This window comes from Palaemon carinicauda, chromosome 5 (assembly GCF_036898095.1).
Source record: "Palaemon carinicauda isolate YSFRI2023 chromosome 5, ASM3689809v2, whole genome shotgun sequence".
Lineage (NCBI taxonomy): Eukaryota > Metazoa > Arthropoda > Malacostraca > Decapoda > Palaemonidae > Palaemon > Palaemon carinicauda.
Genome location: NC_090729.1, coordinates 169,682,924 through 169,696,445, shown reverse-complemented (window position 1 = coordinate 169,696,445; position 13,522 = coordinate 169,682,924). Strand labels below are relative to the sequence as shown.

General features: G+C 38.4%; 1 protein-coding gene and 2 non-coding genes across 4 annotated transcripts in view; all 3 read right to left on the bottom strand.

The window, feature by feature from the left end:
• Positions 1–13,522, bottom strand: part of LOC137641610 (prostaglandin reductase 1-like) — a 581,256-nt gene that overhangs the window by 426,455 nt on the left and 141,279 nt on the right. The window lies entirely within an intron of this gene.
• LOC137641717 (U4 spliceosomal RNA) lies at positions 6,909–7,049 on the bottom strand. Its single transcript, XR_011044580.1, has one exon. It is a non-coding gene; the product is annotated as a U4 spliceosomal RNA (small nuclear RNA).
• Positions 9,703–9,843, bottom strand: LOC137641715 (U4 spliceosomal RNA). The gene has a single exon (XR_011044579.1). It is a non-coding gene; the product is annotated as a U4 spliceosomal RNA (small nuclear RNA).

Genomic DNA, 13,522 nt, shown 5'->3' with positions numbered 1-13,522 from the left:
CTCTGCACCTACTTGTCTTGTAGTGTGCCCAGTCTGCCCCAATTGCATTATTGAAGCTTGAGCGACGAGGAGTCAGGTTCATTCGCTGATTAGTAAAGGTATTTAATTTTAAAGTAAAAGGGTTCAAATAGGCTAACCTATATGTTAGGGCTTTGTGTTGTGAGCAGTTAGGATCTAGGAAAAAGCATCTGATGGAAATGTTAATCATGACAATGGAACTAGTAGAGGATGCAGTATCCAGAGTACATAGCAGGGTAGAGGGGGATTTTTGTGCGCTATTTAGAAAACCAGCCTCAATGGGACTGTCCACATGATAAAATATGATCATATGATTCAGAAGGCTATTCATGAAAATGGTGATAGAGGAATATTACGATGGGATAGTGGTCTGGAGTCTAAGGAGAACCAATGTCATGAATGGATGAAGAGGAACAATTTTCAAAGAAAAAGGCAGAGGGAAAAATTAGCAATTTTGTTGACCTGAGTGGACATGCAAGATTTTCGTGTAGGAGCACATGAGAGTTAGTACATAGTGATACCTTACCGAGTAGTGGAGTTATAGAAGGATTGTGTGATGTTATTGGGTAGTAGTGCATGGATAAGGAAAAGGGCAAATAGTTACACCATTAAATTAAGTAAGTTAGGTCACTCTGCCTTAAGTGAGTAAGGTCAATCTGACTTAGTCGCATTTGGGAGTCCTACATCAGTACTTGAAGCGTCCACATGATCAACAAGCCCGCACCACAGAGCTGAGGAGGCCAGAGTCATAGTTCATCTCTGTAAGTCCGTTTTTTTTTTTTTTTTTTTTTTTTTTTCATGGGGATAAGATGACGCGATATAGAGGGAGGTGAATCTGATACCCTGGTTAAAGAAGTACAAGTTGGTAGCTAGGCTTCAAAAGATCAAGGTTGTGGCAGACTTCATACCACTTTACATGGAGAGAAGCACTCCAGCTATGTAACTGTTAATGAGTACAGCCAACTGGCAGGACATGGATAACTTAGAGGTTAGGTTGAAGCAAACCTTTAAACTGAATCCAGTCAAAGCATATGGGTAGTTAGCAAGCCTGAGGTGAATTAGGGAGCAGGTGGACTGTTTTGCCGAGACAATACAATTATTTAGGCTCTAGCCTAAATAAATGTTTGAAACAACTGATAAATTGGCATTAGTGTGTGGGTTTCCAGTGCACAAGTTGGAGAGCTGTAGCAAATGCCTGATACCAAGTCCGTGTCCATGAACTGGCTGGCATATCACTGAAGTGGCTGTAAGAAGGGTGATCATAAGCTGTAGAAGAGGCAGCAAAATGTGAGGAGCAGGTTGGTTGACAGGAAGAGGTTGAGGGCCTACAAGGAGCCTAAGCTGACTGTGATATGCTAACATTGTGGCAGGGAACATATCACATTGGAGCTTCCAGGAAAACGACCAGAAAGGAGCTCATGCACCTTCAGCCACCCATTTAGGTAGGAAAAGGCTCTTCATAGCTCTATGCCTCTAATTGAGGTCCAGTAGAAGGAAGAGGGGTGAGGGGGCCTTGTTAACAATGGCTGTTTGATCAAAAGTACTGGCTTTGCATTTAGTTGATAGCTGTAGGGGAGATCATAGCCAAGTGGCAGTTGATGGCAGGGAGGTTAGGTACAAAGGTGCAAGTGAGGTAAACTTGATGGTGCATGAGAGGCTAGTGAGAGTGAATACCATTGCAGCAGATAGCAATCATCGGGGCAGTGGAAGTAATAATGGGGATGCGTGTGATTAGCCTACTGGGAGGCATCAGTGTATGGGAGGATGGAGTGAGGATGGACAGGTTGCACGTGCGATGAATGTAAAGTCCAAGTGCGTGAAGATGGGGCTCAGTTTACAAGACATGGAAATGAACAAGACCCTTTCATGATTGAAGACACGGATGTCTTTGCTTAGTTTAATGGTTAGTATTGGACAGTTGAGTACTTCCAGAGTGAGAGGGGGAGCCTACGATGTTAAGGCGTGCTGTTATGAGCATTCATTGAAGGAAGCATAAAAAAAAAAAATTGAAAGGGCAGTTATTGGATGAATTACAGATATTTTGTAGCCACAGGAAAAGGTGGATAGAGCGGTGCTGCCAGGGAGGGCCCTAATGCACACAATGAAACGTAAAGTGCACCCATTACTAAAGTACGAAGGCTAGACTTATTATCTAATGACAGGGGATTCAAGCAGAAATCTGCACCAAGTATCCAGGAAATAGTCCTCAAGATGATCCTGGTAAAAAGTGGGAAAGTGAAGTCCGGTACCAACTAGTATATCGATGATATTCTGGCTGATGAAATGGAGGTGACTGCTGAAGAGGTTGTAGAATATCTGCTGAGTTTTGGACAAACCACAAAACAGCCAGAGACTTTAAATGGCAGAGCTGCCCTAGGACTGAAGTTGAGCATAAGTGGAAGGAGACTTATGTTTGAGAGAGGGAATGATGTCCCAGAAGCTCCTGATGACCTAAGGAGAAGGGAGTAGTTCTTGATATGCAAAAAGATGGTAGGCCAATACTGTATTGGGGAGTGGCTTTGAATGGCATGTAGCTACATGAAGAGGAGGGGAAAAAGTGAGATGTGAGGTAGGGTTGGGAAGACGACACTCCCAATGATTCGCAACATAGTAGTGAAGATCAAGGATTAGGATTACGTCGTGAAGATCAAGGATTAGGATTACGTCGTAAAGATCAAGGATTAGGATTACGTCATGAAGATCAAGTACTAGGATTCTGTGAGAGGAATGTAGTAAGTGTGAAAGAAAGAAACGGGGGTTAGTGTGGTGCAATGGTAGTAGTTTGGCAACAGGGGTAACAGTGCTGAAGATAAAAGTTATAGCCGTCAGGTTTTAGTTCCATCATCAGAACATCAGCCGGGCAAGACCAACCTTGGTGCCCGACCGTAACAGTAACTTTTCTGGTAAACTGCTTTAACTCACAGGCCGAGGCAGGGCTCAGTCTGCCATCCATGTAAATACAAGGCTAATGCATTACCATAATCTTAACTAGGAGAAATGAAATTGTGTAGAATGATGTATGGTTGAGAAAAAAAAATTATGATTTTGGTCATATCAATGTGGCATAGTTGTAGTTTTGTTCTCTCATACATCTATGGTAAAGAAAAAATAAATGAAAATATCTTTTACATGAGCAGATAAAAAAAAAAATATAACAAAAACTTATTAGCCTACAAAAATGGAATCAAGTATGGTTGTGAAGGAAATCCACAACATAGTAAAAAAAAGACGTCTTCAGAGAAAGAGGGAATGACCCTCCTCTTTCAAGGTTTACTCATGAATGGCAGAGACAAGGGGCAGTGACAAAACTCTAGCAAGACAATGCACTAGAGATTGACCATATATACATATAATTAGTGCCCATGGATTCTCTCCATCATGCTAGGATCAGGGAGGGCCAGGCAATTGCTGGTGATGACTCCCCCAAACACACCTTCCCTAGCGCAAAGGATGGCAAGATTGCAGACACTTCTAGGAATTTCGAGCTTCAGCGGGACACAAACGTCCATCCAGCAGATCGCCAGTCAGGGATGTTTCCAATAGGCTAATTAAGTGATAGAGAAAATTGTAAAAAATGGACCAAGTTACACAATTTCGTAGAAAAATATCATTTAGATAAGTCAGTAGCCAGAAGGGCAGTGATTTTTTTATAATGATAAGACATTGAATCATTTCAGAAGCATCTCAAAATGAAAACAGAAAAAATCTCTTGATCAGATCTGACTGATTGCAATAATGACATAGGCATCACACTTACGACAGCTGTCATGAAAATATGCAGTATGCTTATTCTTAACAGACTAGAGAGAAAGATTGACGAAGAGCTGAGAGGAGATGAAGCAGGATTTAGAAAAGGTAGATGTCTTAAAATTTTCATTTTAAGACATGTACAGCAATGTGTAGAATATAGGAAACCACTTTTGATGACATTCGTGGACTATGAAAACGCCTTTGATTGTGTGCACCGTCCAATTTTGTGGAGAGTCCTGCATTATTATAGAGTTCCTCTTGAATATGTGAATTTGATCAAGTCTGAGTAAGTGCAAATTTATTGTTATGTTCATGAGCAGAGTAAGTGCAAATTTATTGTTAGTGGAGTTCTATCGAATAAATTTCAAGTGAACATTGGAGTACTCTAAGGGAATGTGTTGTCACCGATGTTGTTTATCCTCATGGATTTTGTAATGCACAGAACAGTTGGAGATGGAGGTGAAGGACTGGAATGGAATGGTAATAGGAAATTAGCTGACCTAGAGTATGCTGATGATGCTATCCTTATTAGCAAAACACCACAGAATTTGAAATGCCTGCTTACCAGAATGCATGAAATATCACAGGAGGTTGGGCTCAAGATAAATAGAAGAAAGACAGAAATGATGAGAGCAGAATACGCAATTGAAGATGAAATATCATTGGAAGGAGAAAGGATTAATGAGGTGGAATCATTTAAATAACTAAGAACTATGATTTCTAATACAAGGTCTTTAGAATTGGAATTTAATGAGATTAAAATAAAGCAAATCAAACAATGTTAAGTAAAATTTGGAAATCATATCACCCACCTGAAATTACATATAAAAATCAGGCTATATATCAGTTTAGTGAAGTCGGTGTTACTGTATGGACACGAGTCGTCATATGACAATGAAACAATATCCAACAGATTTTGTAGATTTGAGAAAAAAAAAAACCCTCAGAAGAATATTAGGAGTTAAATGGTAGGACAGGATTAAAAATGAAACCATAAAAGAGATTACTCGAGTTCCATATATGGATGAGATTATAGTGAGGGGTAGATGATGATGATTTGGTCACGCTCTTCACACTCCTCGAGAGATTAGTTCACCTAACATTTACTGAGCTCCAGAAAGCAATACAAGAGTTGGAAGACCAAGGCCTACAAGACTGAGGACTATGAAGCGTAAAGTAGATGATAAATGGAGAAGTGTTGATTTAAAAGCTCAAGATAGAGACGGCTTGTGACATCTGACTGAGGCCCTTTGCAAAAATAGGCGTAGGAGGAGATGCTAATGATGATGATGAGTTTTCAGTAAAAAGGTCTTTTCAACTTCTCGTGTGAATCCCAGCTATTGCCAGAAAAAAAATATTCTAGAACATCAAACATAATTCAATAACTACAATTTTACAGTAGCATTACAAGTCACACAATTTCATGTCTGCCGAAAATCACCATGTTTTTAACACGATTTAGTCTTATTATGAGCGTCTTTTGGGATCTTATTGCTGCTGTTTTATTTCTACATTTATTTCTGTGTATATAAAAACGTGTTCATAAATGGACAGAAACTTTTAAAAGTACGATTTTTTAAAAACTAATAGAGTGCTTTTCATCCACTTTTCCCATCAAGTTTGTTCTGTGATCATTCTATTAACATTATTTTGAAGAGAGTGATGTTGGTTTATTCTAAGGAACTCAAGTCTTAATATCTGAAAGTGTTCATACTCAAATTTAAACTTGGTGGATGTCTCCAAGGGCTGATAGCTTAGATGTGGAGACTGATGTGAGAAATGCCCATTATTATTAATACTATCACCAACGAAGCTATAATTCTCGTTGGAAAAAGAGGATGCGACAAGCCCAAGGGTCCCATAGGGAAAAACGGCCCAGTGAGGAAAGGAAATATGGCAATAAATAAACTATATTAGAAGTAATGGGTAAAGAATATAAAATATCTTAAGATCAGAAACAGAGTTTAAGTAATGTCATATATATACACTATGAAGTGAAACTTATGTCTGCCTGTTCAACCTAAGAAATATTTACTGCAAATTTGAACTTCAGATATTCACCAATTCACCTGCCTACTCGTTCCAAAACCTGGTCACAGCTGGAATAAAACTTCTAAAATACTGTGTAGTGTTGAGCCTTATGCATATCTAGTATGAAGTACAGGATGGTAAAGTTTAGGAAAATCTGATTGTGAAGGATGATCAGAATTACTAAAAATCTTATTCAACATGCATAATGAGCTAACTATAAACGATGGTGCCAGAGATAAATCTCAAGAAAAATAACAAATCTAATAGACCGCAAGTTTTTTGTCCAACAAATTAAGATGAGAGTCAGCAGCTGAAGACCAGACAGGAGAAAAATATTCGAAATAAGGTAGAATGAATGAATTTAAACTTTCCGAAGGATAGAATGATAAATGAAAATCATAAAAGACGTTCTCAGGAAGACATTTATTTGTGCAATTGATGAAAACACAGACCGAATGTTCCTCAAAAGTAAACTTACCATAAAGAATCACCCCTACAATTTCAAAGAAATTGTATATAATCAAAAGACCATTATCCATGTAGAAATCTGGATATTGAGGAGCCACTGTCCTCGAGCTACTTACAATCATATTTTAAGTTGTTAGAATTCAACTTCATGCCCTATAATTTGCACTATATACCAATTTTAGCTAGCTCTCTATTAAAAGATTAAGCAATCGCAGATCTGCATTCAGGGGCTAGAATTGGGGCAAAGAGAGTAGCATCATTCGCAATGAACTTAGTATGAAAAGTAATGGGCCAAGAGCACTACCCTGTGGAACACCAGAAGTCACATTCCTATAATTACAATGCTGCTCCTCAACAACATCTCAAACATTCAATAATGATGCTAAGAAAACATCCAACTGTTTGAGTTTATAAAACAATACTCGTTGATAAAAGTAGGCATCATTCGCACTATCCTTCACCCATTTCTATGATACAACATTAAAATCAGTTTCTGTTAAAAAAAAAAAGGTGTCTATGTCAGCCTTCTATCAAAATACAACGATAATTTTATAATCAAGACTCAATATATCACAAATAAACATTGCCTATTACACAAAGATAAGCTTCTATCATAGTAATGAGAGATTAGTCATTAGTGGCCCAAGTAAGGGCTAATAAAAATTGCCGTCGTTGTCGGTTTTTCACGTCAACTAGGCGGGGTATTGGGAAAAGTTTTCAACTAGCAATAATCGCACCTCGGTTAGCCCTCATTGGTTACGATACTGCCACTGCGCAAAGCTAACTCACCTACCCCAGAAGGCAACAAGTCATTTACTTGACTGAGGAGTTCTAGCCAACCGTAAGGCATTTCATGTAAATGACGGGACATTTTATGCATAATTCCAAATACAAATAAATTTTCTCGGACATTAATTTTAAACATTTCTATTTATAAAAATGAAGCAGTTAACATCATCAATAGTACAATGTATTTCCAATAAGTCCAGAGGTCTACCACACTTCTCATACTATATGGCCTAAAAAAATACCAAGATACAATGTCTATTAGTCGGAAAGATTCAGAGATCATCGCCAACCTCTTAAACTCTTTAACCTTTGAATACACTTGAGAAACTAAATTAGCAAAGAAGATGCATTATATATAATGCGGTAAATGCAAGGCTATTGCAGAAGCAAAGAGTGACATAACGAAGTTTTAACCATAGAAGAAATTTTGCCAAAACAAAAATATATGCAACAAAAAGGTATTCATAAAATAAACTATCAAGGTAAATGGTAATTAATCCCATCATTATCAAAAATAAAGAAAACAACGGCCAATAACCATTCTAAATCCAATTAGTCAAAGAAATAGTATAAGAATAACTGACAATGTTCCCCACTAAAAATGTATCCCAGATGATGTGTGAGTCTGGTTAAGAAATAACTGTTATCATAAAAAACTTAAGAAATATTGGATAAGAGTAACGTTCATTCTGTGATAGCGATACAAACCTAAATTGCTTGCCATCTCTCTTGAGATAAGTCGGGTTGACCTAACTCAATTATTATTTATCATCACTTTCTGTCATTTGTTTTGCAGCAATGAACAATCTCTTATCATTATTATTTTTCAAATATGGATGTACCCAGAATGTTCGTTTGGCTCGTTTTCTTTTCCGGTACTTTTTAACGTAGCACAGAAATACATCTTACTCCTCACTTGACATCTTGCCTGATACTAGTGGCACCTTTTCCTCATCTTGTGTGCGCAGTTTCGTGTAGTACGCTTTGAAAACGCATCGTGTGCAGACGCACAATCGTCAGCGTCGTATCACCGTCTGACGCGTCTCTGCCTTGCCGCTGACGCGTCGCTTCGTGTGATGTTTGCCTAAATGAACGTAGGACACATAGCCAGTGAGCGAGGGAGCTTCTGAGAGATGGAAAGCCCTTGGAAATGATGGAATAACTGCCGAGATGATATTGGCTGAAAACGAAGTGACTCCCAAAATATTTACAAGATTATTTTGTAGAAAGTGGCATGAAGAGGCAAAACCTGATTAATGGGAGCTAGGAGTGTTGGTGAAAATGGCAAAAAAAGGAGATATGACTGATTGCAGTAATTACATGCGCATCACACTTACATCAGTTTTCATGAAGAGATATAGTATGCTCATTCTAAACAGGCTAGAGAGAAAGATTGATGAATGGATGAACAAGCAGGATTTAGAAAAGGTAGAAGTTGTACTTTAAAAATACACTTTTGATGGCATTAGTGGACTATGAAAAAGCAATTTTGTGGAGAGTCCTGCGTTAATATGGAGTTCCTCTTAAATATGTCCTGTGTTATTATGGACTTCCTCTTAAATATGTAAATTTGATTAAATCTGTTCATGAGCATAGCAAGTGCAAAGTTAATGTTAGTGGAGTGCTATCAAATGAATTTCCAGTGAACAGTGGAGTACTCCAGGGGAATGTGTTGTCACCTATGTTGTTTATCTTCCTCATTGATTTGGTAATGTATAGAACAGTTGAGGATGGTGGAAGAGGATTGGACTGGATTGGTAAAGGGAAATTAGCTAACCTAGAGTATGCTGATGATGCTGTCCATATTAGCAAAGACCACAGGACCTGCAAAGGTTGCTTACCAAAATGCATGAAATATCATATGATGATGTGCTCAAGATAAATAGAAGAGATGATGAGAATGGAATATGCAATGGAAGGAGAAAGGATTAATGTGGTGGAATCATTTAATATTTAGGTACTATGATCTCTAATACAGAATCTTTAGAATTTGAGTTTGATGAAAGATTGTAAAAAGCAAATCAGACAATGGCTGGCTTAAGTAAAATTCGGAAATCAAATCAACTGAAATTAAAAATAAAAATCGGGCTATATATCAGTTTAGCGAGATCGGTGTTATTCTATGGACATGAGTCGGGGTATGACAATGAAACTATATCCAACAGATTATGTAGATTTGAGAACAAAACCCTCAGAAGAATATTAGGAGTTGAATGGCAGGGCAGGGTTAGAAATGAAACCATAAGAGAGATTACTAGCGTACCATATGTAGATGAGATCATGGTGAGGGGTAGATGGGCTACACAAAGCAATAGAAAAGTTGGAAGACCCAGGCCTACATGGCTGAGGAATATGAAACTTGAAATATATGATGATGGGATAAGTATTGATATTTTAAAAGCTCAAGATAGAGATGACTGGTGAAATCTAACAGAGGCCCTTTGCGTCAATAGGCGTAAGAGTAGATGACAAGGATGATTATTTTTAAAAATTAGTTCCTGCTTGTCAAGGCATTTATACACGCCATCTAGTCATTTGCTCCCTTTCTCATTATCCAACACTAATTCTGCAATTAAGAATTTCACAAGCAAATATTGTGTTACACTTACTTAAAAGGATTCCATCATAGGCATGAGAGGTTTTTGGCCCTGGTAAGGGCTGATAGAAATTGCCGTCGTTGTCGGTTTTTCACGTCAACTAGGCGGGGTATTGGGAAAAGTTTTCAACTAGCAATAATCGCACCTCGGTTAGCCCTCATTGGTTACGATACTGCCACTGCGCAAAGCTAACTCACCTAACCCAGAAGGCAACAAGTCATTTACTTGACTGAAGAGTTCTAGCAAAACGTAAGGCATTTCATGTAAATGAAGGGACATTTCATGCATAATTCCAAATACAAATAAATTTTCTCAGACATTAATTTTTAACATTTCTATTTATAAAAATGAAGCAGTTAACATCATCAATAGTACAATGTATTTTCAATAAGTCCAGAGGTCCACCACATTTCTCATACTATATGGCCTAAAAAAAATACCAAGATACACTGTCTATTGGTCGGAAAGATTCAGAGATCATCGCCAACCTCTTAAACTCTTTAACCTTTGAATACACTTGAGAAACTATATTAGCAAAGATGCATTATATATAATGCGGTAAATGCAAGCCTATTGCAGAAGCAAAGAGTGACATAACTAGAAGTTTTAACCATAGAAGAAATTTTGCCAAAACAAAAATATATGCAACAAAAAGGCATTTATAGAATAAACTATCAAGGAAAATGGTAATTAATCCCATCATTATCAAAAATAAAGAAAACACGGCCAATAACCATTCTAACTCCAATTAGTCAAAGAAATAGTATAAAAATAACTGACAATGTTCCCCACTAAAAATGGATCCCAGATGATGTATAAGTCTGGGTAAAAAATAACTGTAATCATAAAAAACTTAAGAAATATTGCATAAGAGTAACGTTCATTCTGTGATAGCAATACAAACCTAAATTGCTTGCCATCTCTCTTGAGATAAATCGGGTTGACCTAACTCGATGATTATTATTATTATTATTATTATTATTATTATTATTATTATTATTATTATTATTATTATTATTATTATTATTTTGGGAGATGCAGTTACAAGGAGAAAACCTTGGATATCAAATGATACTTGGAATATTATAAACAAGAGAAAAAGACAGAAATTGATTGTTGAAAGTTTTCGAGAAAGTAATGTAAATTACAAGGTTAAACATGCTAAGTATTCCAGTATTGATGGAGAAGTCAAAAGAAAAGCCAGGAATGACTGGAGAGAATATTTAGACCGGAAAGCAGATGAGGCTGACAAAGCTACTGTATGAATTCAAGGAGTGGCTATAGTGTGAGAATTGATCAGAGAATTATCAATGAAACCTTTACTGGGGCAAAGAATAAGCATATACCCATCAGAGAGAGAGAGAGAGATTTTGTTTTAATAATTTTATTGCGCCCATTGGCGTCAGACATTTGAGAACATGGTAATACAGTAATATTGTTTACATCTACATTGTAATTCACTTATGCCTAAAGAATAAAAAAAAAAGTAAGTACAAAGATTTAAGTACATATTTAAACAGTATTGTTTACATCTATAGCATATAATGAAGGTTATACAAAGGAATACAAAATAAAGTATAGACAGATATCTAGTAGGCCTACATATTAAAATTAATATTGCTTATTTCTATATATTTATGGTTATGCAAATGAATTCATATGGAATACAAATTAAATTTAGTTTAATTTCATAGGTAGGTTGTACCTATCTTTAATTAAAATTACAAAACAGCTGATTATTCAGTATCCACCAAAGTGAGGATGGCGCATGAGGATCTCATCGAGAAAATTATCATCTGTCAATAATTTTTTACATGTATCAACTACTGTGAGTCTTTGGGGTAATATGTCACTAACAAGAGGACATTCCAGGCAATAGTGTTCCAGGGTGTTGGCGTTGGGTGCGTCACATAACCTACAGAAGGAGAAGTGAGGAACTCCATCTTGCTCAGGCACCTGCCAAACTGGTTGCCAACCCATCCGAAGACGCGCACAAACCACATTATTTTGACGAACCATGAGTCCACTGCGGCGATACTTGTGTTGGTGAAGAAAGAAGTGATCATAATGCTGTATTGATATACTGGTGGCTCTCTCGGCATTACTACGATGATGAGTAGGTGAGCGAGCAGCTTGGTGCACCATTTTTCTGCAGCACAGGAGAGATGGACTGGGAGCATCAGCATCTAGAGGATCCAGTTGACAGGCACCCTTTGCCAGATGGTCAACGGTGTTGTTAGCAAGATGACCCACATGAGAGGGAATCCATAGGAAGTGCACTACCAGTGAGCTCATGTTGGCCATGTCTAGTTGCCTATGTATTTGTGTAACCAGGGGCTTGTATGCTGGCTTATGTGAAGAAAGGGCTTGGAGTGCTGGTTGCGAGTCGCAGATGATCAAGGCGTTGTTTCTGGTCCGTGTGATTAAAATAACTGCATCTAGAAGTCCATGTAGTTCACAATACGTGGAGCTTGATGACTTTGGGAGGCGACGGCCTGTCCAGCCCTCTGGCGGGGGTTCCAAAGTGGGGGAGAAAACAGCACATCCAGCACTGCCATCCTGCTGTAGGGAGCCGTCTGTGTAGAGGTGATGGGTTACACTGAGGGACGAGGATAGTCTGTCGATGGTCTCCAATGCACATTGGTGTTGAAGTTGAGGCAAGTCAGTCTTAGAGACTGAAGTGTAAGAGATTGCTGGCACAGGAGTCAGCCAGGGTGCAAGGCCATGATCCACGTTCTCTGCCACGATGTTGATGTCAAACCCCCGAATGCTTGAACAGACAGTACTAACTAGTGTACGTCCCCCCTGGCGTAGTTGTGGACGAGGTGCAAGAAGTTCTGATGATGTTTGAATAGTGAGGAGACAGGTGAGGGTAATACAGGCATTTGATACTGAAGTAGGTGACATTGGAGTATATTCTCTCAACGAGTGGAGGGAGACGGAGTTCATGTTGTATGTTTACAATTCTAGTGGATGCTAGACAACCTAGAGTGAGTCTCATTGCTTGGTTCTGGAATTATTCAAGCGGCTGTGGAGTTGATCTGGAGAGTTGACAGTGCAGGGGAAAGATAATCTATCACTGAGCGGATGAAAGCAATATATATGGTTCTGGCAACTGGGATAGATACTCCTGCAGAATAATTAGTAAGCCACTTGAGAGGAGTCAGGCGTCGCTGTAACCGGGCCAGCAGATCTTGAACAATTGGATGTATTCTCTGTCTCGCTGGAATGGATGGTGTAATTCGCAATGGCGCTCCCAAGTAAATATATTGTGTGCATAAAGGTACAACATTGTTCCAAACAGTAAATTCTGGTAGATTCCTTGCTGGCCTTGGGGAGAAGATTCTACTTTTTCCTTGGGAGATGATAAGACCACAGGAGGAGGCTGATTCGTAGAAGGAAGAAAGGAAGCATTGCAAGTGATCCGGAGAGGTTGAATGAATGCAAATATCGTCTGCGTAGCAAGTGATGGTTGTGTTATCAGTATCAGGCAGTAAGGAAAGAAGGCGATGTAGGAGAATATTAAATAAAAATGGACTAAGTACTCCCCCTTGTGGAGTACTAAGTTCAAGTTCCTTTGCAGTTCTCAATGCTCTCTTAAACAGCACACGAGAGACTCTATTTCGAAGATATCCACGTATCCACCTCAAAAGGTTTCCCTTGATTCCAAAATCAATAAACTGGTCTAAAATAATGTCTCTATTTGCAACGTCAAATGCACTTTTCAAATCAATGAAGGCTACAACACTGGTTGGGGAGAGACGAGTGTAGAGCTCCATGAGACGATGATGTGTTCCTCGTTGGGGTAGGAAGCCATATATTCTAGACGAAAGCTTATCTTGCAGCCGGAACATAAGGCATGAGAGGAG